Consider the following 25,712-nt stretch of genomic DNA (forward strand, 5'->3'; position numbering starts at 1 on the left):
ATTAGGTACACCTGTCCAACTGCTCGTTAACACTTAATTTCTAATCAGCCAATCACATGGCGGCAACTCAGTGCATTTAGGCATGTAGACATGGTCAGGACAATCTCCTGCAGTCCAAACCGAGCATCAGTATGGGGAAGAAAGGTGATTTAAGTGCCTTTGAACGTGGCATGGTTGTTGGTGCCAGAAGGGCTGGTCTGAGTATTTCAGAAACTGCTGATCTACTGGGATTTTCACGCACAACCATCAGAGAATTGTCGGAAAAATAAAAAACATCCAGTGAGCGGCAGTTCTGTGGGCGGAAATGCCTTGTTGATGCCAGAGGTCAGAGGAGAATGGGCAGACTGGTTCGAGCTGATAGAAAGGCAACAGTGATTCAAATCGCCACCCGTTACAACCAAAGTAGGCAGAAGAGCATCTCTGAATACACAGTACGTCGAACTGCGGCTACAGCAGCAGAAGACCACACCGGGTGCCACTCCTTTCAGCTAAGAACAGGAAACTGAGGCTACAATTTGCACAAGCTCATCGAAATTGGACAGTAGAAGATTGGAAAAACGTTGCCTCGTCTGATGAGTCTCGATTTCTGCTGCGACATTCGGATGGTAGGGTCAGAATTTGGCGTCAACAACATGAAAGCATGGATCCATCCTGCCTTGTATCAACGGTTCAGGCTGGTGGTGTCATGGTGTGGGGAATATTTTCTTGGCACTCTTTGGGCCCCTTGGTACCAATTGAGCATCGTTGTAACGCCACAGCCTACCTAAGTATTGTTGCTGACCATGTCCATCCCTTTATGACCACAATGTACCCAACATCTGATGGCTACTTTCAGCAGGATAATGCGCCATGTCATAAAGCTGGAATCATCTGAGACTGGTTTCTTGAACATGACAATGAGTTCACTGTACTCAAATGGCCTCCACAGTCACCAGATCTCAATCCAATAGAGCATCTTCGGGATGTGGTGGAACGGGAGATTCGCATCATGGATGTGCAGCCGACAAATCTGCGGCAACTGTGTGATGCCATCATGTCAATATGGACCAAAATCTCTGAGGAATGCTTCCAGCACCTTGTTGAATCTATGCCACGAAGAATTGAGGCAGTTCTGAAGGCAAAAAGGGGTCCAACCCGTTACTAGCATGGTGTACCTAATAAAGTGGCCGGTGAGTGTATATCATCTGTCTAATCTATGAATCTATATCATCTTTCATAATTACCTTTTATCATCAATCTACCTATCATCTACAACTCCTATAAAATTCTCCCACAGTCCCATATTACATATTACAAACAGTTGTATGGTAGGGTAAAGTGTTATTGTGCAGGGCTAAAGGGAGCCTCTTACTGAATGTGACTGTTCATAATATATAGTATTATTTTGGGACCCCACTTTGGTGATTTTTTTTTTTAGGGCTGGTTTTGGACAAACAAAGAAATGATCATAGCCGTAAATAGACAAAATGAACATTCAGAAACAAGAAGAAAATGAACTCACCATTACAAATATTACTGTATACTTGCAACAATAAACCAAGATTGTCAGCCAAAGAACGTCTTGTAGAGATTGGGAAATTCTTAGCAAATATGGCAAAAGGATCTTGCTGTCAAATCAGAGCAAAATGTTCTCTAATTTCATGAGGATTGTAATCTCTCATACAGGAGACTTTCAGTTTGACTCAAAGGATGAAAAACCCCAAATAGCTCTATATGACAGCTCGAAGCGCAATAGTATAGTCTTCACACATATTTCCAAGCGTGTTGCAGCAATACTTCTTTCTCTCTTCCCAGTCCTGACATTGATTCTCATATAGATTTGTTCCCTTCGTACTTTGCAGGATTTTCACATCCAGATGTATCAGATAATTCAATACTTCCGATATGTATTGTTGGAACAGAAACCAGTCCAAACAGGATGAAAGACCCTCTATTTTGCTGAGGAAAGAAGAAACATTATTTCAGACATGGGTACAGACAAAGCCATTCAAATAGCTGTGTATGACACTACTGGTAGACTTCTACTGTCCTGCTCCACTAGTATTTTATGCATGCATAAAACCGTAATGTAGGTCATCTTTATTTTAATTTTAACACTGAACATCCTCCATCCATAAGTACAACTTCATTGTATGTTGCTTTGATGGATTTACTGGTGGTGTATACACAACCTCCATTGAATTGTCTTGTAAATTGATTATTAAAATGTCCACAATTTCTCCTTAGCAATCCAATGTATTATCAGAAGAACATGAATACCAAATAAGTTAGTACAGAGTAGCATGGCAAAGCAATATAAAGTATTACAGAGCAAATTGTTAAAAAGAACTTCCTTCAAATTTAACTCTTTAAAAAAAGACACTGCTATTTTGATTCTTGTGGACCAGCCTTCTCCTGGTAACATACAATGATGTCACAGAAAAGGCATGGAGCATAAGGAGAGAGGTGGGTGGCACTGGAAAACAAGAGCAATGGGAAGGCATTGTAAAGCTGTGCTAAGGGATCACAAACTAGGAGATTTGCATATGGCTACAAAGTTCTTTTTCTGGCTAATTCCTGGAATCTGAGTAGGGGCATCTACTTCACAGGACTGGTAGCAGTATAATTTGCTGAGGAGGTGGTAGACAACGTTTAAATTGTCAGGATCAGAGAGGACTTTGATACCAGAGGTTAAACCCCTTCGATAATGAGGTCAATGTCGACTATGACATACATATGGTTTACAGAGGAAGCCCCTGCTCTAAACTTGACATAAACCGCTTGATAGACTGACAGACAGCACGTATGTATTTTACAATGGTATATATATTATTAAAGCTATGCCTGACTCTCCACTTCAAACAAAGATCCAGATGGTTTTTATGTCCATAAATTTCCATGTAACCTAATTGCAATGGTTTTGGTAAACAAAACATTAAGAAGCATTACATACAATAATTATTACCCAAGTAATCTGGAATTATAGATGAGAGCGCTTCCACATTAAACAGATTCATTTTATAATGTATCATCTGTGTGTGCTGTAATATTTCTTAAAACGCTTTGTAATCACTAGAAACACTGTGCTGAGTGGGATATTAATATGTTGGAAATTACATATACGGCTTTGTCATCCAATAAACACCACATTCTGGGCTCTGTTGTGCTGGCAAACTATGGAGTTGGGTCACTGGTGGCTGATGCCAGGTCACTTAAAGTGAGATGTGACAGCTTTTCACAGTCACAGCTCAAAGCCCACGTAAACGTAAGAACATGATGATTTCATTATAGGCTGAAGAAGAGCCAAAGCGGAACACAAACTGGAAGTACACAACAGTTGGTCTGCAATTCTTAATTGGATTTTGGTGGCTAAGCTGAACTGACATTTTCAAGCTTCTAGTACTAACAGGACGCCTGCTGGATGTTAACCTTATTCTCTTGTCATTTTAAACTATTAGTTTTGGAAAATATAATTATATTTTATTCTCACAGCAGCTTGGAATGATTACAGAATGCAGAGGACTATAGCTCAACTCTTCATATACTGCTGCAGGCTGCTACTTAGATAGAAAGATATCTATGTCTATAGATCTTAATAGGGCTCGCTTTAGGGAGAATGCACACAGCAGAGTTTAAAGTGGGAAATCCAACACCAACCAGAGAGAGCACAGCTACCTTTATAGTCACATGCAAGTTTTAGATATTTCAATGGTATCCAAAATGGAACATTGCAGCAGTATATAACAACGTAAACAATAATGGAAGCATTGATCTCCAGCAATAGGTAATCTGCAGGGGTCCTATCATTTCTAAGAAGTCAGATAACCCCTTTCCAGGATAATGCATGGAACATGCATTAATTGATATAGGCATTCTATGGACTCATCCTTTTTTCAGTATTACTATCTGTGAGTTTCACACGTAGCATACTAACATTTTATTTTCTATATACCCATTCATGTCCATTTTTTCCAAAGACCTGGAACAGCATTGTTTTAACTTTCAAAAGAAGAGTCTGCAGTCTGCTTTTCCCTCAGGTGGGAAACCCAGTGTTTTTTAAATTTCCTATTTTTTTTTTTTTTTTTTTTGCAGATGTGGAAAAAAAAAAACCCTGACGGCTGCCATATAGATAAGAAAGAAAGAATGGTTGGGGACACAATACTGACACAAAACAGACTACATAAGTTAAATAAGAATTTTCAGACTGTCCATTGACGATAATAATAGGCAGAAAATTGCTTAAATTCCCCCTTCCATTGATTCTACATGCCATTTTTCTGTCACATACACATTTGTTTTCTCTTCTTGCCTTACTGAACCATTTGTTTTTCATACATTTTTGTGGTCAGTGGAAAATAAATTTAGTAGCCTGTCCTGTTTTGTTACAACATTTCTTTCTTTATTGTTCTTTTCCTAGTGCATTTTTGGCAGGGCAGCTATCCAGTTCTAACCCCCATTTTGCAGGCCTTTACCACTTACTAATCTAATTTTAGAACCATTTTTGAGTGTTAAAATTTGGGTCCACTTGATTTTAATGGGGTTCAGGGCCAAGTTTGGGTCAAGTTCTTGACCACGCTAAATTTTGACAGACCCACTCATCACTAACTGTGCCAAACAATAGTATATACACTTGTGCAAATAGATGTAAATAATTCTAGTGTCAAATGTCAACAGACAATTATCCAGCTTTTATTTTCTTAAATAATGTTAAATTTCCCATTCCAGGATCCATATTTGGCCTAGTAGTAGACAGAGCCTAAATCAGGTATAGCCAAGTTCACACTACTGTTCAAACCTCGGTTCCTTAACTCCATTATAAAAAGGTTTACCGTATCAATTTAAATTCCCATTGACATGAATGTAAATTTTATGTCATCTGTTATTTTCAGTTCGGCAAGTAACCATTATACGGCTTGACGAAGCGCAGGAGTGCGCGAAACGGCCCGTCGCCGAAGTTTTTCTTGTGCTGCACCTCCCTGTCACATGCACAACGCAGAATAAAGAAGATTTCTGGGTGAGTGCCGCTATCTTTTGTCTTTATTTGTATCAAGTAACCATTATGCATGCATTTTAATCAATACTTATAGGAATGCTGAGAAACGTACATGTATAACTCAGCTTAGAATAAACCCAAGGATTTTAACACTAAATCATGTACCCAACCAAAGAAATCCAAGACAGCACACAAATACATTGTCAGTAAAAGTACATGTTTATTTGATAAATCTAGAATCACATTGAAAAACACATGAAAAAGAGGAACAACGCACAGAAAATACAGGGCCCACAAAGTCAAACAGAGCTGAGCAAGAAGACATTATGAAAGTATATGAATACAGACCAAAGGAGCCGATCCCAGACACGCCGCTTTGTCAAGGCTATCTTGCATTTTTTTCAAACAAAGAAAAAGTACTACAGTCAGACATTTTTTCCTGTAAGAAGAAAAAAAAAAAAAAAAAATGCATGCGATACCTGCCTAACTGACTATAACGGATGACATAAAATTTACATTGAGGAGATTTTTAATTGATAGGTTTAACCTCTGTTACTTAATTTTTTTGGCAGAGGTAAGGAATGGAGATTTGAACGGTATTATCAACTTAGCCTAAGTGTTTTGATATGCACGTATCACCTCATTCACATTGCACATGAAATTACAATAGGAGACATCTTTATTGCGTTATTACTGACAATAGGCGATGTAACATCTTATTTACAGAGAATTTCTATAAAAAATAGCTCCAGATTATTGCTACCAATGGCTATGAGACTTCTGTTATGACCACATGCTGCTACTATAGCTCAAGAAAGAGGAAGGCCTCCGTGGGCATTGATAGGAAAAAAAAAAAAAACAGGAAATAAAAATGGATAATAAAAAAACTGATACATTTTTCTATATAGTAATAATTAATCAGTTAAAAAATTAGCCATAGATTCACTTTATGTAAATTTAATGTTATGTCCTTGCTTCTTCCACAAGAGCCATACTGCCCCCGCCATGATCTGACAGTGTGGGAGATGCTATTCACTTTGGTTAATAGATGAGAAAGAAGCATCTAGGAATCTTTCTAGTAAGTTGGTGCTCATTTCTATCCAAAACATTGTTCCCCTAAAGGACATTTACCATAGATCAGTGATGGCTAACCTATGGCACTGGTGCCAGAGGTGGCACTCAGAGCCCTTTCTGTGGGCACTCAGGCCATCAGCAGAGATGACTCCAGGTATCTTCCTGCAATCCCAGACAGCCCAGGACTTGCTGTGCACAGAGCTATTTTAAAGTGACAGCTCTACCTGGGACTATTTTCTGCTTTATTGGTGTCCTCAGGGTGCTGGTATCAATGAAAACTGTGACAGAGAAGCGAGTATAAATCACAAATTAAATTTCTGTGATGGCACTTTGCGATAAATAAGTGGGTCTTTGTTGAAGTTTGGGCACTCGGTCTCTAAAAGGTTTGCCATCACTGCCATAGATGAATCTTACTTCGTTTATAATAACTATGTAAACGCCATGATTTTGCAATAAAAAATATGCTAATTAGTCTGGGTTGCCTTGGCTATGTCACCGGAGTGCCTTGTCTTATTATTTACTTACACCCCCTGTTCGGATACAAGTCCTGCCCGTCCACAGTGCATAAAGCAGGTGACAGGCCGTAGTGTGGGTGATAAATGTATCGGAACAGGGGGAGTGAAAAATTAAAAAGAAGAGGTGCTCCAGTAACATAGTTCAAGCACCTGATTAGCATAATTTTTATAACTTGGGCATCATGGTGGCTCTGTGGTTAGCACTACAGCCTTGCAGCGCTGGGGTCCTGGGTTCAACTCCCATCCAGGTCAACAAGAGTTTGCATGTTCTCTCCGTGTTTCCGTGGGTTTTCTTCGGGTCCTCCGGTTTCCTCCCACACTCCAAAACATACTAGTAGGTCGATTAGATTGTGAGCGCCATTGGGGCCAGGGACTGGTTTGGCAAGGTCTGTGTAGTGCTGCAGAATATGTGTGCACTATATAAATAATAATAATAACAACAACTATTGTGGCGTATAGAGTAATAATAAAGAAGTCCTGAGGAGCACAGTTCCTAATGAACTGATTGGAGATGTCCTTTATATGTTTACAACTTTTGTAATTTCCTTAACCCCTTAAGGACGCAGCCATTTTGTAGCTTAAGGCTCAGTCCCATTTTTTGGATTCTGACTTACGTCTCTTTATATGGTTATAACTTTTGAACACGGTTACTTATCTAAACGATTCTGAGACAGTTTTTTCCCCACATGTTGTACTTCATTTTAGTGGCAAATTTTGGCTGATAAGTTTTTCTTTTCTTTTTTTTTTTTTTTGTAAATAAACGCAAAACTTATGAATTTTTAGAAAAAGTTGCCATTTTCAAAATCATTGCGTTTTCAGGCAGATCGATTTACCACCTAAATAACTTGCCAAATAAAATTTCCCATATGTCTACTTTACATTTTCATAATTTTTTAAATGTTTGGATAATTTATTTTGAAGTCACGCGGCTTACAAATCAAATAGCGATTTTCAGTATTTTCAGAATTGACTATATTGGGGATAAAAACTGTTTTAAATTAAATTTTACATATTTAGCATTAAAGCCCCCTATATAATCAGCCCATTTTCAAATCGCACCCCTCAAGCTATCAGAAACAGCTTTTTACGAAGATTGTTAACCCCCAAGATCTTCATAGTAATTGAATCAAAATGGAGGTGGAATTTAGAATGGCCAAATTTTGTTGGTTATACGTTCATGTAGCCCTAAAATGTACACATTTCCAAAAGATAAAAAGAGAAAACCCACCATACAATTTGTTAAGAAATTTCTCCCGAGTACAGAGTCCCCCCACATGTGGCCTGGATTTTTTACTTTTTTTTTTTTTAATTCATGTTTACCGTATAGCCTAATAATCATGTTATCTTTATTCTATGGGTCAATACGATTACGGGGATACCAGACATGAATAATTTTTCTTATGTTTTACCAAATTTGTTACATAAAACCCTAATGTGGGGGAAAAATCTATCATTTTAGCATCGCCGTCTTCCAAGTGGCATAACATTGTTACATTTTTGGCTACAGAGCTGGTTGATGGCTTGTTTTTTGTGGGACATGTTGTACTTTGCAACAGTATCATTCTGGAGTACATATGTTTTGTTGATCACTTTTTATTGAATTTTTAGTGGGATTCAATAGGTAAAAATCATAATTTTTGGCAGGTTTTTAAAGTTTTCTTTTATGGTGTTCATCGTACAGGTTCAATATTTATTTAGTTTTATTCTATGGATTGTTACGGACGTGGTGATACTATATATGTGGGGTTTGTGTTATGATTTAGACTTTTTTGAGCGTTCTATGTCTCTTTATATGTTTTGGGGCTTATGGGCATTTTTAGTGATTTATAAAGTTATTTTTTATTGAAAAACATTTTTTTTTTACATTTTTTACTTGATCCACCATGGGACATGAACAAGCAATCATCTGATTGCTTGCTCATGATAATACTCTGCAATACTTATGTATTGCAGGGTATTAGCAGTGTCAGCCTATGCACATGCTTAGGCTGACATTGTGCCTTTAAGATGACGTCACAGACACATCTGGCTTCAGGCATCTCTGGGGTCCCGATCAGACCCCAGAGATGCAATAGCAGTGATTGGCACCCCTAAAAACGGTGCATGGGCACCGATCGTGGGGGAAAGACCCCCAAAAGGCAGGTTAAATGCCGCGTTCGGAGCGGATTACCGCTGACATACTGCGACCCCCGATGCCGGTTCGGCTCCTGTGCTGTACTGTGCTGAGCGCTATTCGCAGGACTCAGCGCAGTACAGCAACGGCGCTGAGCGCTAAGGGGTTAACGAGAATTCATCAAATTCACTTTTGCATTGTAAACTGCAATGGACATTTTTTCTAAAGAGACACATCTTCAGACTTGTTCTGTTACACATCCCTGAATATATCGAGTGAATATGTACATCTTCTAGAGCAGCAAAAATATGCTAGTGTAGAACACTTCACACAACAAGATTATGAGATAAGACTAGACATGTTATACAATCTCTCTAAATCATCACCACGTACTGAATCCCTGTTGTCTGCTTATAGGAACTGTTCAATGAATATAACAACCCCTGTTAGATAAAAACACATGAGCTGGTCTAACAGGAAAGTGAGTGAACTGCATTGCTCTCAACTAGAAACCGAATGTTGTGCTTGATGGAAACCCTGAAGGACAGAATAATTCATGGCTTACACACTATATGACGTTAGTAGAACCAGCCTGATGAATTAGGAAAGATTATTTCTCCTCATCCTATCACTTCCCTGCACTCTTCTTTATTACTTGTCAGCCCTGAATCACAACAGAGATTATTGTTCTGTAGTAACTCATTCACTCCTGCAAATCAATGCTGATATCGTACATATGCTGAGCAGCAGGGGTATAACCAGTAACTATGGGGCTCCATAGTACAATATGGAATGGGGCTCCCCACTATAAGATGACAAATCTCAGCAGCACATTTTAAAATGCTTAGATTATGTATACTGTGTATGCTGTGATCTCACAGAACAGAGATTCTTAAGACACTGGAGTAATAAACAGGAATAATAAACACCAATATCATAGTACAAGGATATAATAAAATATAACTAACAGTACATAGGTAATAAACACTGCAATGTGTTGGCATATGTATTTTATATTATCTATTTTATACGTGCAGGTTTAGATACATTGATCTAAAATGGAAGGATATTTTAGCATTATTACAATCACCTAAACTTATGTAACATCCTTTGATTTGGTTTACAATGGATAGTTATTTATGACTGCTTACAAGTGGTGTTGGATGTAAATAGGAACAGGAAAAGATAACATCTCCTTGAGAGGATGCAAAGAGTTAGCTTTAAGACTACCTCCAGCGAGTGGCTTAAATAGGAGAAGCAGGGCCCCACAGCAGGCTTCTCTAAGAAATATACATATTTGTATACTCACACATTCAAGTTACAATCACACATTTATACACACAAGGAGTGTACATTGGTCAATGAATGGGTTTCCCCCAGTGATGTCACTGTCCTAATAAGAACAGTGACAAATCACTGGGTCCTTCCTCCTGCCAAGCGACGTATGCTCTTGGAGGGCCTGTGGGGAGAGATGCAATACACTGCAGATGCCTCCGATGTTCATTGCCTCCGCTGAGTGCATAAGTTGCTCAGCCAGATACTACATGATGAAAAGGCGATGCTTCCTACGTCTTTCCATCCTGCATTTTTTTGACAGAGAGGTCGTATAGTGAACAGAAGGAGGCAACAACTATGCCTCCGTCTGCCAATACGCTAAGCGTATACGTTGGGTGCTTTCCCGACATATGCTCTTGGCGAATACAAAAAACGTGATCTGATCCCACAAGGATACTGAGGTGAGAAAGGAATGGATGCAAGACTGAGGCAAAGGAGGGCTGATTGCTATGTGGGTCTGAATGGACAATCTATAGATGAATGGAGGTATAACATCCAGGTATTGTGGTACATTCATCTATTTCTGCAAGCCAGAGCTATCACGATTGTCATTTTCTGGGCCTGAAATCTAATAAAGGACGTTTCACCTCTGTAGAAAGAGGCGAGGTTGTCTGTCGTGGATTATGACCTGGTTGAGTGGTATAAAGTGGGCTGGCGATTCAACCTCATAATCATCATATTATTATTATTTATTACAACACAATTTAACATTTCAGGGATGATATACCCAGGAACATCACTGTACAAAAATAATGCTTGCAGATGTTACAGTACTGAGATAAATAAAAGTGATGTTAAAGAGATAATACACATAGTGATGTCACAGTACAGGAATGTTGCCCTCGGTGATGTCACAGTACAAGTTATTTGCACACAGTAATGTCACAATACATCAGTGATACAACAGTCACACCACAGGCATAATCTGCACCATGATAACAGATCTCTGAAATGATGCAGAAAAGAAACTGTTATACCTAACTGCTTCCTATTTGGGTGCTGGTATGGACCCTTGGTTGGTAGGCTCCACAGCTCTGCCCTGCTACCTGGGTAGTTACTTAAATGCTTGGTGCACATTATAAAGAAAAATTGCACAGCAAAGGTTTCTAACATGGCAGCTTTAAATGGCATATCATTTTCTAAACCAGCTTTTAGGACCCCTCTGCTTGATAGTGATGGGAATAATGAAAAAAAAAAATTATTAAATATTTCATGGATAATTTAGATTTCAATACAATTTAACCTTCCCAATGCTTAGAAGGGCGTTGTCATTTATCATTAGATTGTAAGGACCATTGGGACCCCCACCAATCACCAGAGCAAAGGCTGCAAGGCTGCAGTGACAAGGCTAAAGATTTGAATGTAGGTATGGTAGAACATGTACATTGGCACCACATTCAGTTTAGAAATCTAGCCTATGCATGTTAACATTTATTTGAACCCTCGCCGTATTGATAAAGAACAGATGCAGTTATTGCTTTTGTACTGTAATTAGTGTTGTGGACTAATTATAACAAGTGATGTTCTTTGATCATTATGGTAAATGGCACTACATATTGTTGGATCCTGTGCAAGTGACACCGAATAATTCAAAGAGGTCAAACAAATTAATTATCTGTGTGATTCATGATCTTATAATAAAGACAACAAGTGCGCTGCAATGGATCCACATAACTGCTGCTGGAGCTTTTAATTCTGCATCAGTGACTCACACTTGTTGTGTTGACACCCTGACACAAATCCATACCCATGATCATGGATTCCATCACTAAGTGTGACTGTATCCTGTCCTCTCACAAATGCTAATGACGATGAGAAATAGCTCAGATGGAAATGCATGTGACTGCTGTTCCTTTATCTACATGCAGGCCACCAATCATCAAGTTTATTTGCTTGATTCTTAAAGAAAATTAAAGGAAATCTACCATCAAAATCAAGTATGATAAACCAGGAACGCTTAGATCCAGGCACTGACTGTGGTAATCTTCTTATATGTGTTATCCATGACCTTTCTCTCCAAAATAATAGGGCTCCCCTAGTCCCTACTTGATCTGGCTTTAAAGGCTGTTAGATATAAAGAAGCGCATAGCAGAACGTCAAAATTGACCTGAACATTCAGGCACCAATGACCATCAGTAACAAAGGGGGTTAATCTACACTATTTCTGACTATAGTACATTCCCTTACAGCCTACAAGTTATTGAATGGCGTTAGACAGTTTTGACATTTAAAGAACAGGAAAAATAAATAAATAAAATACAAACTACAGGGTTAATATTTCTCTAGTAGACAGGTAACCAAGTAACTGAAATGAGAAATCCAAGTACATATAGATCAGCCTGCATTCAGCAGAGGTTATGCCTTCCCCTATGATTCACTGGCAAATAATTGCTTTTATGATATACATGTATATCATCATACAGAAGAAAAAAAAAATGTACGCTGGTACAGAGATTGCGAGACTTCTATAATATTTTAACCTGACTGTGCACTTATCCATGACATGATAACAACGAAGCAGAAGAAAATTGTGAATATATTCATTTTACACTATTTTATTGTTTGTGTGCATGTCCTGGTTTATAAACCTTAACTTTTTTCTTCCTAAGTGCTGTTCATAAAACATTTGATTTTTATTTGTTTTCATTTTCTTTATGCATAGTACTATGATTAGTAGTTCTTCCAAATGACACTAAAGAATTAGAATGGGTTTCCAGTTTTGCTTATTTGATTTGTACAAGACTTAAGTAAGAAACTTGTGCTGTGCGTTTGTAGAGTATGTTTTTACCATTTTTATGTGTATTTTCTTTAACGGTTTTAAACTTGATACAAAAAAAATGTATTTTCTTTTTTTCCTTTTTTTTTTTTTAAACAAAGTTTAATATAAACAAGTTGCCATAGATTGTCAACATGACATCACTGCTGAATCTCAAAACTTTGCAGTGTCCCCGCAACAGTCTTTGGCTGTGGCATACATCAGAAGACAATTTGAATTGAATCCAGGGTGGCCATGTTTTGTGGAACCTGTCATGGGTCCCATGGACAGAAGAAGGGAGGTCTTCCATGTACATGAGGCCATTGACTTTTGCCTCCCACATTTCCATGGTTGGTGGTAGTTTGTTTCCACAGCAGCGAGATGCACGCTCTCGCAGCGATGATGAGGAACCGGAGCAGTGATTTTCTTGTATCGTTCAACAGACATATCACAATGGTTAAGGAGGAAAAGGGAGGGCTCCAATCTGATTCTCCACACAGTCGGGATATAGTTCTGCCCAAGTCCTGCAAAAAAGAGGACAGGACGTTGCAGGACCAAAACACATGTAGAAACGAGCCCTCTTCCCCACATCTCTAGCAAGTATCCGGAACCTTCGAGAAAATTGTATGTAGTCTGGTAGGTACCCTATACCATCTTGCCAGCAGTTTATAGCCTGCCTCTTGGTAGTGGGAGATAATGGTTGCGTAATGACAAAGCTCAAATATCCTGTCTTTTTGTTCAACAGTCAGAAAATGCGCTCAGGTCTTCCTCCCATTGTGAAAGATGGAGAGGGCCCAGGTCGTCTGGGATTGACAGTAAGCATGAATAGGTTAAGGATAGCGTGTGTCGTAAGCCATTTGTATTGCCACATAGACACTCAAAAGTAGTTTTCTCCTTTGTATTCTATTCACAGGGAAATAGGGAAACTAAGTAATGTGTAGCTGACCTGATCTCCACACTCCTAAAGGACAAGGGTCCGTAAGCTCAGTCAAATCTTGAGACGTCATCCAAACTGAATCTTTGATGAAGTGTTCCACTCTGAACTTACCAGATCCTCTCCACTGCTTGAAGACTAGGTCTTCTATACTAGGAGTAAAATCCGGATTACCAAGAATCAGAGTGAGAGGAGACTTTAAGGCCAGGAGTCTTTCCCGAGTTTGTTTAGACTGGCAAATTGAGAGTGTGGGACCAATGGTAGGGTGGCGTTTCAAAGACGCAGTCGTGGAGGGTTCCAACCAGGGCAAAACCTGAAGAGGAGTTTGCATAAAGGACAGCTCCAGTTGGATCCAGAGCTTGGTATTTTGATTACAGCACCAATCCAAGACTCTTGCCATATGTGCTGCATTGTAATAATTCCAGAAATCAGGAAGTCCCAGTCCACCAGTCCTCTTGGGCCTGAACAAAGTATTGCGGCTGATTCTTGCAGGCTTGCCTGCCCACACAAATCTATGCTGGGCGGTGTTTAAGGAGCGAAAGAAGGCCGTGGGTAAATGGATTGGGACAGCCTGGAACAAATATAGTAGCCCTGGAAGGATGTTCATTTTGAAAATGGCACATTTCCCGAACCACGAAAAAAGACCCTTGGACATCTTGAGCAGTCTCTTTGAACATTTTGAAAGACGGGTGGGAAGTTCAGAATGTATAGTTTGGATAAGTCCGCCGGGAGGAGAATTTCAAGATATTTGATATTTCTGTTAGCCCAGGTAAAACTTGCTTGTAACGTTTCTTTAAGAGAAGCTGGCAGGGATACATTCAGGGCTTCCGACTTCGACTAGTTAATTCGAAAGTTAGATAGCAGAGAGAACTGCTGTATTTCCCGCATGAGGTAGGGCAAGGAGATCTGTGAGTTTGAGATGAAAGAGTCGGTCGTCTGCATAGGCAGATATTTTGTGAATTGACCCTCTAACGAATAATAGAATAATAGAGGGGGCAGCCCAATCGGGTGCAATTTTTAATGCGAAACTGTCAGACAAGATGCCATTCACACGTATCGAAGCCGATGGAGAGGAGTACAGGGACAAAACACAGGCAAGCATGCGGTTTCGCAGGCCAAAATGGCGAAGAACTTCAGACATAAATAGCCAGTTTACTCTGTCGAATGCCTTTTCTGCATCTGTAGAAAAAAGCATTAGAGAGTTTTTCTAGGCGAGCCTTCTGTATCATATTTATTTCCTTAGTAGTGTTGTCGCTGGCTTCTCTCCCCAGTATAAAACCGTCCTGATTTTAGTGGATGGTACATTTCCACAGGGGGGCCAGTCTTGTCGCCAATATCTTAGAGAATAGCTTAAGGTCCTGGTTTAACAATGAAATTGGTCGGTAGCTAGAACACCGAGTCGAGTCCTTCCCAGGTTTAGCTATGACAGTAACTGTAGCTTGGAGAGCTTCGCTTGGAAGTGCGGAGCCAGAGGCTGTAGAGTTAAAGGCCCTTGTTCAGTGGGGTTCAAGTAGTTTAGCAAACATCTTGTAGTATGGCAATGAGAAACCATCAGGGCCAGGGGCCCTGCCGGTCTGCGTCGCCTGCAAGGCAGTCTGGAATGCAAGCCCCGTTATGGGGGTCTCAAGGGCCTCCGCCTCCTTGTCTGACAGGGTCGGGAGTCTGGATTCAGTTATATAGGACTGCATTTTTTGTTTGAGTTCTTCCCTGACGCGTCGAGATGTTGGTTGAGGTAAATTGTATAAAGACTGGTAAAAGTCTCTAAAGGTGGCTGTTATGTCTCGACTGAGATGTAGGGTCGTTCCTGTCGGGGAAGTAATTTTAGGAACATAGGTATGGGATCGTTGTTCCCTCAAGGCTCTGGCCAGGGTTCTACCGCACTTATTACTGTATTCGTAGACAGGTGCTTTTAGCCTTATCCATCAGGAGGGATCGCAGAGATTCCCTAGCCGAAAGCAGAGCAGACCTGTTATCAGATGTGGGGGATCTCTTATGAGAGAGTTCCAAAGAATTAATGTGACTCAGTATAATCGGTAACGCCTTGAGCCCTTTGCCTCTTACGGCGTCTACCATGGGTAATCAAGATGCTGCGTACATTAAATTTGTGTCCTTCCCACGCTATACAGGGATTAACGCCCTCAGCTGTGGTCCTATCAAAGTGAGAAGATATCGAACTTTTAATGTCGTCTAATAATAGAGGGTTCTCTAGGAGGGAGGCATTCAGCTTCCACTGCCATTGAAAGTCGGCAGGGTTCAGAAGAGATACCTAGATAGAGATCAGTGCGTGGTCAGAGAAGGTGATGTGGTCTATGGTAGCCTCGTAGAAACAAGTAGTCCAGTCTGGAGTAATTGTTGTGCGGGGTGGAGTAGAACGTGTAGTCCTTGTCAGAGGGGTGCATCAGTCTCCATGTGTCTATTAACTTGTGGTCATGCAAAAGGCTTTTTATTCTGCGCAAGCTAGCATGTGTCAGGGCCGAAGACCCCGCTGATGTGTCCACTACAGGGTCAAGAGCTGCATTAAGGTCCTCCCAGTTACCACTATGCCCTCCACAAATTCATCCACCATTTCGAGGAACAAACTCATAGCCTGAGCTTGCCCTGTGTTCGGAAGGTATAGAGAGGCAAAGGTGTATACACTGTCTCCTATCTTGCCTTTTACCATAATTAAGCGGCCATCACCATAGCTGCGAGAGTCCATGAACACCCACTGAATCGTATTTGATATAAGAATGGACGTGCCTCTGGACCTTGCGTCATCTGAATAGCTATGGTAGGTATGTGGAAACCATCTGTTCATAAAATTGTAAGGTCTCGTTTCAGTAAGGTGGGTCTCTTTAATGAAGGCTACTTGGATCTGTCTACGTTTAAGTAGATTGAACAAGATAGAGCACTTTTTGGGACTATGAAGCCCTTTTCCATTGAGGGAGCCTATGGTCAATACGTCCCACCTTCTGCCCAGAAGAGACATCTCAGCCACCCGTGAAGGGGAAGGAAGGGAGGGAGTGGGAAGGGAACAAGGGGGCAAGTATGGGGGAAGCGTGGGAAGGTGTAAAAAGTCAATAAAAGGAACGAGGGGTAGAGTAAAAGAGAAAGCACAGAGAGTAGAAGAGGAAAAGTCACGTATGCAAGGGGAGCGAACCCCTATATCCCAAATGAGTACACAAGGGAACACCTAAAGTTGGTGTATGTGGGAAGCATAGAAAAGCATGAGCAGAGCTTACGAACTAACAGGCAGTAAATATCAACAACAAACAGATAATGTGGCCCAGCAACATCATACCCATGTGTGCAACCTATGTGGGAACATATCCGGGAGGAGGAGGGGGAAGTTCTAACTTAAGACACTTTCTCCGTGGAGGAGGACAACATAATGGCAAAGGAATTCATATTAAAGGCATTTTCGGTAAGCATTAATGCCCGATTTAGAAACAACTAACCAATTTGACCAAGATTATGTATGAATGTTTAATGGGCAGGACTGGGTCCTGTGCTGGCTTCGCACCGGAAGACCACCAGGGGGCAAACATCACACCAACTCATCTGACCGTCAGAGAGACTGGTGGTTTAACCCAAGGGGTCGATGCAACCCCAGTTCAGGCTCCCATACGGCCCATGCTAGAATGGAAACAAGTTAGATACAATTCTGTAATTACGTTAAAACAAAAAGAAGGATATCATAACGAGTAACCTTAAAAGGGCTGTGGCCAAAGTCCTATCGATGAAGTGAAAGAACAATCTAGACCAGGCCTGAACAGGAGAAAAACCATGTTTGTCCAACAGCTCCGCAGGAGAACCGAGCCGTATTAGAACAGGAAGGAGGTTGATAGCAGGAATCGCTTTCTCAGGCTTCCAGAGGGAGAGGCGCAGATAGATCTGGTCCCATCGTCGTACCGTTTTCCGTCCGTTCCATTATAGTTGGAGCGAGTATGGTGGCAGGAGGTGGAAGTCTTCTCAAGGAGGCTTTCCTTCTGACAGGCATGGGGCCTAGTCGCATGTTGTCGAGACTGAGCCAATTAGGAACTTCAATAGGAGGCATGTTTAGGAACAGAAATAAATCTGGGAGGTCTTCTGGCCTCAGCAAGAAGAAGTTATGGTCATCGTGTCTCACAATTAGGTGGAAGGGGTGACCCCAACGGTAGGTAGCCCCTAGCTCTAAGATGCCGTGGAGCAGCGGTTGCAGTGAGAGTCTAATGTTTAAAGTGCGGGTGGAAACATCCGGGTGTATTTCAGACCCCTCTATCTGGACAGTATCCTCAGACCATGCCGCTCAGATGATCTTTTCTTTATCGGAGAAGTAATAAAGGCGACAGAGTAAATCTCTGGGCATTGGAGAGGCCGCGGTCGTCATCCTTGTCACTCTATGAATGTGGTCTATAAGTAACTCTGGGGAATGACAAAGCAATTTGTTGAAGATGGATGTTGCCCTCTCTGATAAGTTATCATCAGGTAAGCTTTCAGGGAGACTTTTAATACGATATTATTTCTCCTGCCTCTATTTTCCTGGTCGTCTAAGAGGAGCGCCAAATGCTGCATGTGTTGTCTTGAGTAGCTGGCTTCCCGCTCAAGGGCAGAGACACTCTCATTTAGGGAGACAGAAGCATTTTCAGTGTGCACAGTACGGGCTGTAAGTGTCTCAATATCTCTAATGTCCCCTAGGGCCTGCTGGTGCGCGGCCTCCACCCTCTGGATCACAGAATCTAAGTCCTGCCTTGTGGGGAGAGCCTGTATCAATTCTCGGGGGAGGAGCTGAAACTCAGTATAAATTGTGCTCCCTTATGCATCTGTGGGGGGGTGGGAGCAGCCTGGACGCTCTGGGGGCTCCCATGTCTGCTTACCCATCCTGGGCTTGGTGACTGGGCCGGCTCCAGAATTGAAGGGGAGCTTGGGCCTTCATATGAGGCCGACATCCTCCTGCCCTCTGCGCTGCTTCTGGCAGGGACGGGCGCCATGTTGAAATAGGGCAGTGGGTCCGGATTCTCCCGCCACCCGTGCTGGTGACCTGCCGCTGTGCCTGACGGCTCCTGAGGGTGAGTGGAGCTGCATAGAGCAGAGGTGTCTCCACGGCGGTCACCTTTGCCAGCTCCGCTGGGGGAGAGACGGGCGCCATGTTGGAGATGGCAGGTGGGTCTGACGTCTCCCGCGGCTGGTGCCGAAACCTGTCCAGGCTCTGCTCCAGTGCAGGGTGCTGCGGTGTCGTGTTCCCGGTCCGGACCACACTCCTTCCCCTCCTTCCCGACATATTTTGAGCCGGGTATTAGCGCTGCTGGGCTCGTAAGGGCACCTGTGAGAGCGGAGCTCCTGAAACGAGCGCCCTCACTCCGCCAAGTTTAAGCCACGCCCCCACCAGTAATCTAATCAGGGGCGTTGCTAGGGTGCTAAAAGATCTGGGGCACAGGCCCCAATGCATGTCTATTTCAGAAATGCCCACTCCTGTACATAACCCCTCACATTTGGTTGTGCCAATAACAACGTTACTTCTGGTATATACAGCTACAGAAAACACAGGAGAAATTCCTACTTGTCCTACTTGTCACATCCAGTGCCTGCAGGTGACCTCCATCTTCCCCATTAGCACATCACCACATCTTATGTTCCTCATTGTCCCCATCTTCAGACTAAAAGCACACATTTCATATCCCCTAAGGCAGCAAATCGTTAATGTGTATATGCTAGTGATCAATCAGCCCTATCCAGAACAACACGTTCTTGTGTGTAATAATAGCATCGGCATTACCTTTCATTATTATTTATCTATTATTTATTTATTTTTATTTTTTTTCACACACTACTAATATATAAAATACATACTCACATAGTTAAAAGCAGAATTTTACAGACACTATATAAAAAGATACATCAGCAAACATACATATATTTCATATAGCTGACATGAAATCAGAAGAAACGTTTCCCATCTTAGTCAATGAGGAGTACCAAAATTTGTTATATTTGCCAAAAGCTAGAATAATGGGAGTGTTTCCAGGAAGAAGCCTATACCCCCATAAAAAAGAGATTAATGTTTGCAAATGTACAAAGGAATAAAAAAAAGCTAAATATTGAAAGACATATCCTGAGGTCTGACCAAACTAAAATCGGCCATAATGAATTTGGTTATATGAAAATACCATTCCAACTGTGAAACGCTGGAGTGGCTGCATCATGTTTTGGGGTTGTTTTTGCTGCAGGAGGGACTGGTGCACTTCACACAATAGATGGCATCATGAAGAAAGAACATTGGGGCAGATTTATCAAGTGTCTGAATGTCAGAATATTTCTAGTTGCCCATGGCAACCAATCACAGCTCCCCTTTAAACCATTCATAAGCACTGGTAGAATGAAAGCTGAGCTATGATTGGTTGCCATGGGCAACTGGAAATATTCTGACTTTCAGACACTTGATAAATCTGCCCCATTATGTGACGAAATGTTGCAACACTTCAAGACATGCAGCGCTCACCCCCTCCTCCTCTCCCCGGCCTAATGTTTGCCCACTGTGCTACGGTGTGACGAGCACAACGTCATGTGAATATAGCCAAAGGCTGCATTCACACGAATGAATGAAAACATTAATTTCAATGGAAAATACTTCTGACCATTTACATTTCCTTTGTTTATACCATATCGTACCGTATACAAGCTGTTTAAATATATAGAGCATGTCCTATTTTATCCCGTATTTCAGTTCTGTATGCGCTTAGAGGTCTAAATACGGGTTAAATGCTGCATACGAATGAAAACATCGCGTATATATGGTCTCATACGGCATGGAAATACGGGACTGGAGAAATGACACGTATGTGTGAATGCAGCCTTAGGGCAATATTACAAAATCCTAATGAAATATAAGCTTTTTAACTTTGCAGAAGGGCAGTGCCAAAAAACTGTCTCTTATCTCAACCTATCTCACACCTCCCTATTTATATGGAGGAGGCCTAAAGGTAAATCCAAGCATAACGTTTCTCAAAAGTAGTATGAACTTGAAAGTGCTATACAGGCAGTCCCCGGGTTACATACAAGATTCTGTAGGTTTATTCTTAAGTTGAGTTTGTATGTAAGTTGGAACCGTATACTTTATTATTGTAACCCCAGTCAAAATTTTTTTGGTCTCTGTGACAGTTGGAATGTTGGATTGTCATAAGAACCAGGATTAATAATAAATCTTAATTACAGACACCTGTGATAACTGTTATAGCTGATCATTGTAGCCTAGGGCTAAAGTACAGTAAATTACCAAAATCCAGAGGTCCGTTTGTAACTAGGGGTCATATGCAAGTCGGGTGTTCTTAAGTAGGGGACCACCTGTAATTATATAGCAGAGTAATAATAGCATCGGCATTACCTTTCATTATTATTTATCTACAGGAGCGGTGTGTGTATAATATATATATATATATATATATATATATATATATATATATATATATATATATATATAGCTCTCAGAGGAAAGAAAATAAAATAATAAAAAGCTTGTAGTCAAAAATGACGTTCTGAACCCCTTCCGCCTTCGACAACACACCCTCTTCCCCTGCTGACAACATACAATTTCTCCCTCCCCCACTGACAACACTCACACACAATGCTTCCCCACTGAAAACATCCAAGAGATCCCACATTGACAGAATACAAGCTCATCTCTCCCCCTTTTCAAACACACACACTCCCCCTTCCCCCACTAACAACCAAGCTTACCCTCTCCCCAATAACAACTCCTACACACCCTCCCCCACTGACAATACACACTCCCTCTGCCCCCAATGATAACATACTCACCCCTCGACCCTGAAAACACACAATTCCCTTCCTCCACTGACCACACAACCCACTGTCACTGACAACAATGAAGCTCCCCCTCACTGACACACAAGCTCCGTCCTCTCCCGCTGAGAACACACACGCTACCCCTCCTCACTGACAATACCGACGTCACTGGTTTCTGGTTTCTCTCCATATGCTGGGCAGGTCTCTTGAGGCTGTGCATCTAGGTTGAGATGGTGCTGTCAGCCCTGCTGCGTCAATCCAACTTTGGTCCCCCCCACAGGCAGAGCTGAAATGGCGCCCTAGGCGATTTCCTACCTCTGCCCACCCACCATTCCGTCCCAATACCATTCCAATAATTTTCATACCATGTCTTCCCGAGATGGGAGAGTCTCAGGAATTAGTTGCAAACCACCCGTTCTACATTCAAAAGTAGGATGCTGCTTGGCTTTGATGCTAAAAGGTCAATTTTATGCAACAGTTTTTCTAAGGAAGTATTGGGCACTCTATTTACTAGTAGGAAGTCTGTGACTTAAAGTATATACCTCAGGACGAGAAATCTATTTAAGAGGCTCTGCAGTTCCAAAATTTATGATTTACTTGCTTTACCGCAGGAGAGCGCAATAAAGGGTCTTTCCCTAGCCACTAATATTCTGTTGCAGTTTTCACTGCTCGTAGGGTATAGTCCATCCCACTGGAATAAAATTCTCAGTTTCAGACTGGCCCATTGGAGGATCCTCTGATGGACCCCGACACTGAATGTTTATGTAACCATTAAAAAATGGCTTAAAAATTCTCTCATTATTGTGGCATTTGGCAAATATTAATAATTTTGGTAATTCTAAATTGACCTACAATAGAAAATGTTTATTCTGATTTCATGTCAGATAGTGAGAATTACCTGCATATGTGTCTTTATATAGTGTATGTGAAAAACCTGGATTTAATTGGATTTTATAATTATAAAAAATAAACTGAAATGTGGGTCATGTAATATTATCCGTAATATTATCTGTATTTATTATCCATATAAATACACCTGCTATGTGATAGTCTCAGGGTTCTGCTTAAAGCACACAGAGCATCATGAAGACCGAGGAACACACCAGGCAGGTCTGTGATACTGTTGTGGAGAAGTTTATAGCCCGATTTGGACACAGAAAGATTTCATAAACTTTAAACATCCCTAGGAGCACTGTACAAGCAAACATATTGAAATGTAAGGAATATCAGACCACTGCAAATCTACCAAGACCTTGCCGTCCCTTTTCTTCAGACTGGGATGGAGATTTGGCTTCCAACAAGACAATGATCCCTGAATCCAATTGAGAATCTGTGGAAAGAGCCAACACAGACGCTCTCCATCCAACCTCACTGAGCTCAAGCTGTTTTCCAAGGAAGAATGGGCAAGAATTTCAGTCTCTCAATGTGCAAAACTGATAGACATAACCCAAAGAAACTTAAGGGTGGCCAAATAATATTGCACGCCCCTTTTCAGTTTATTTTTTTTTTTACAAAACTTTAAAATATACAATAAATTTTGTTTCACTTCACGATTGTGTCCCACTTGTTGATTCTTCACCAAAAAATGACAGTTTTAGATCTTTCTGTTTGAAGCCTGAAATGTGGCATAAGTTGTAAAAAAGTTCAAGGGGGCTGAATATACCCTTCTCTATAGTTGAGCGATCTTAGGAATAACATGACTTTTTGTACTGTCCGGAAGTCAAAACCTTACTTCATACATGATGAAACAGCAGAAACGTGTAACATACAGCTCCTATCATAGCTGATAGAGAGCCAGTTATAATAAAGAAGTTTAGTTTGACTGTATACCAACGGACTGCAAGACCTGTAAGAGAATATAGTTGACAGGTCCTCTAACTCTGCAAATGTTGGTATATTACTATTATCATATGCACTATAAATTTATAAAATTTGGTTGAAAGTTTAGTTGCACTTAAAATTAAAATGCTAAGGAATTTAAACTGTCCTTATTTGCGGATGACATCTTACTTACCATAACCCAACCTCTAATCTCTTTACCCAACTTACAGGCACGGCTGCAGCAGTATGGTCGTCTTTCTGGCTATAAAGTAAACACTTCAAAAACGGAGGCCTTGCCTCTTAATCTTGACCAATCACTGGTAGACCAACTGAAAACCACATTCAGATATAATTGGAAAGCAGATGCCATTAAGTATTTGGGGATATTATTGACCCCCTCTTACAATACGCTTTATGTGCAGAACTTCCCCGGCAGTTTCCGGGAAATAAGGACTCTGCTTGACAATTGGAATAGTCTTCCCCTCTCCCTTTTTGGTAGGATAGCAGCGATTAAAATGACCATCTTGCCCAAGCTGCTTTACCTCTTTGAAACCTTACCAGTCCCAGTCCCGTTGGGTTCTCTGAGGTCTCTGCAAGCATCAATAGTACACTTTATCTGGGCAAAAAAGAGACATAGAATCTCCAAGACTGTCCTCATCGCCCATAAATCGAAGGGTGGCCTATCGGTACCGGATATAACCAGATACTACTGGGCAACACATTTACGGCGCATCCCAGCATGGTCCAACTTGCTGGCATTCTCCAAATGGATGGAGATAGAGAAATTGTGGTTGGCTCCTTTTCACCCTAATTCTTACCTTTGGCCTAAAGAGACGCCTGCGTTACCTGACTCCCAATTAGGTCCCATCTCATTCACAATTAAATTGTGGAGGGCCTGTTTGGCCAGGTTCCCACTGGTCTCTCAGTGCTCTCCCATGCAATCTTTCTTACACACCCCCCCTTGCAACAGGCAGGAGCTGGGCAGGAACTTAAACCCTGGCACGAGAAGGGATTGTTTAGGTTTGCAGATATTGTGGACTACCGAGACAGGAAGATATTACCTTTCACTGCATTACAGGATAAATTCCATCTCCCGCATACGGCAAACTTTCACTACATTCGAATTAGACACTTTTTACAGTCCCTGAACAGTACTGAGATGGTTTCGATACCCACCACATTTGAGCATATTTGCAAAATTGCCACCCACACTTCTGGCCTTATATCTGACATCTATATGATCCTACTACACCCAAGCTAGGATAAACCTATAGCACACCCGTATATGGCCAAATGGGAGAGCATAGTGGGGAGGCCAATATCCCAAGACACATGGCAATTGATCTGGAATAGAGCGGCCAAAACCTCCTTGTGTGCTACACATAAGGAGAATCAGTACAAACTAATGTTGCAGTGGTATCATACCCAGTCCTTGTTACACAGGCTATTTCCAGATACACCGGACACTTGCTGGTGATGTGGCTCGAACGGGGGAACTCTTCAACACATCTTCTGGACGTGTCCATTGGTGCAGCCTTTCTGGCAGGAGGTTAAGTCTCTCCTCTGGGAGGTTGTAGCGGTGGACATCCCACTCTCCCCACTATGTTACTTGCTGAATGTCTTTCCTCAACCCATGGCCAAGACGGCTACAAAATTGAGCCTGCACATACTCACAGCCGCAAGGTGCCTGATAGCACAATTCTGGAAAAGGCAAGCCCCCCCCCCTCCCGAATGGACCTTCTCTCTAGGGTGAGGGAGACTCGTAGTATGGAGTATCTGACTGCCTCTCTGAATAATCGTATCCCCTTATTCGATAAGACTTGGGACCACTACTGGATAGAGGAGCGAGCAGGGGAGGAGAGTGATATGGTTATCCCCTTCTTGTTTTTACCCAATTGTTAACTGTTGTCATGGCGAGTTTGTAGGACTGTCTCGTTGATATCCCCCCCCCCCCCCCAACCCACCTCAACCGATTAGACGTAATGCAGATGTCATCCTGGACAAATGTTTAAATACTAGAAAAATACTGCACGGTCAGGCTTAGTGTCCTGATACACCAATGGAAGACCCAAGCTGTTGATATCTTTTGGGACAAAACTTGTCTTTCGGTTGTATTGTTGTTGAAAAATTTTATTGTAAAATATGTACGTGTTAACTTTTCTGTTACATTTCTTTGAAAAATGATAATAAAAATACAATGATATAAAAAAAAAATTAAAATGCTTGCCTGCTACAAATGTACACCTGTTGTTGATTATCATGAGAAACTTTAAAATATTCTACTTTTGCCTCTGTAGTACACGCTGTTTAAAATTCTAGATGAAAAAATTTCAAAACTCCACTTTTTAGTGATAAACACCAAAAGGGACCCCTCAAGAGTCAATAGGTTTTTGATGTCCATTGTGTAATCAAACAGTTTCCAGCTATGTTTC

At 41.3% G+C, this 25,712-nt stretch overlaps 1 protein-coding gene across 2 annotated transcripts in view; it reads right to left on the bottom strand.

Annotated features, from left to right (window-relative positions):
• RASL10B (RAS like family 10 member B) overlaps positions 1 to 25,712 on the bottom strand; it is a 71,800-nt gene that overhangs the window by 10,100 nt on the left and 35,988 nt on the right. For both annotated transcript variants that reach the window (XM_072136384.1, XM_072136385.1), the window contains exon 2: positions 1,502 to 1,938. The gene's annotated coding sequence lies outside the window, so the exon portion shown is untranslated. The remainder of the gene's footprint in view (positions 1 to 1,501; positions 1,939 to 25,712) is intronic.

The sequence above is a fragment of the Engystomops pustulosus genome, chromosome 2, assembly GCF_040894005.1.
Source record: "Engystomops pustulosus chromosome 2, aEngPut4.maternal, whole genome shotgun sequence".
Taxonomy (NCBI): Eukaryota; Metazoa; Chordata; class Amphibia; order Anura; family Leptodactylidae; genus Engystomops; species Engystomops pustulosus.